The sequence below is a fragment of the Sinocyclocheilus rhinocerous genome, unplaced genomic scaffold (genome assembly GCF_001515625.1).
Source record: "Sinocyclocheilus rhinocerous isolate Xijiao unplaced genomic scaffold, SAMN03320098_v1.1 scaffold625, whole genome shotgun sequence".
In the NCBI taxonomy this organism is placed as follows: domain Eukaryota; kingdom Metazoa; phylum Chordata; class Actinopteri; order Cypriniformes; family Cyprinidae; genus Sinocyclocheilus; species Sinocyclocheilus rhinocerous.
In genome coordinates, this window is record NW_015646350.1 from 194554 (window position 1) to 195612 (window position 1059).

A 1059-nucleotide genomic window follows, 5' to 3' on the forward strand; every position below is an offset into this window, starting at 1 on the left:
TCTCTCTCTCTCTCTCTCTCACACACACACACACACACACAGAGGATAGCTGAGCATTGCAATATCAGATGTAGATGAAGATGCTTTCACTGAGAGCAACATACAAACTAGGAAAAGCACAAGCAATTATACAGGAAAGAGATTGAAAGGCTGTGATGGGACAAAAATGGGAGTTACTAGCGACGGTTAAAACTCCATAATGATGGATTTGTTTCTTACAAACACGCAGTTTATCGCTTCACAAGACATTAATTGATGGACTAGAGTTACTATTGTGTTGTTGTGATGTTTTTATTAGCTGTTTGGACTCTCATTCTGACGGCACCCATTCACTGCAGAGGATTCATTGGAGAGCTAGTGATGTAATGCTACATTTCTCTAAATCTGTTTTGATGAAAAACTCAATTTACATCTTGGATGGCATGAGGGTGAGTACATTTTCAGTGAACTATTCCTTTACGAAGTGTATGTGGGCAGCGTCTTGTTCTTGTGGTCTTGAGACTTTCAGGTACCACATCAACATGGCAGCTTTGTCTGGTTTTGATTTCACTTCTGTATTAAACTGGATCTGGGCATCAGTTTATGGTCTTATCTATAACCTAATATACTGACAAAAGACAAGGTCTACATAAACACAACAACTGTGCGACCGTCGACCCCAGGGGTTAAAATGTACCTTTAGCTCTAGCCCAGGGCTGGATTGGTAATCGGGCATACCGGACATTTTCTCGGTGGGCCGACGCACTTAAGGGGCCGACAGAATGTTTTTTTTGTTGTTGTTTTTTGCCAAGGACCATCACGCAGGGACAGCGAGCAGCCAGTGGCCCATTGGATTGTCTCCTGTATAGACATAAATTTGTCCCCTGCGCTCTTTTGGTTAAGTCAAGTGTGTTCATAGTGGTTTCCATGGGCCAATGCTAATAAATCTAGATTTAAATTAACAAAGACACGATATTGTTGGACCTGACATTTTATTCTTATCCAAAACAACTAGATGTGATATGAGTGTGATACATACATACATACACTACCAGTCAAAAGTTTTTGAACAGTAATATT

At 40.6% G+C, this 1059-nt stretch overlaps 1 protein-coding gene across 1 annotated transcript in view; it reads right to left on the minus strand.

Moving 5' to 3' along the window:
- Positions 1 to 1059, minus strand: part of LOC107707367 (titin) — a 57495-nt gene that overhangs the window by 34811 nt on the left and 21625 nt on the right. The gene's annotated exons all lie outside the window — the stretch shown is intronic.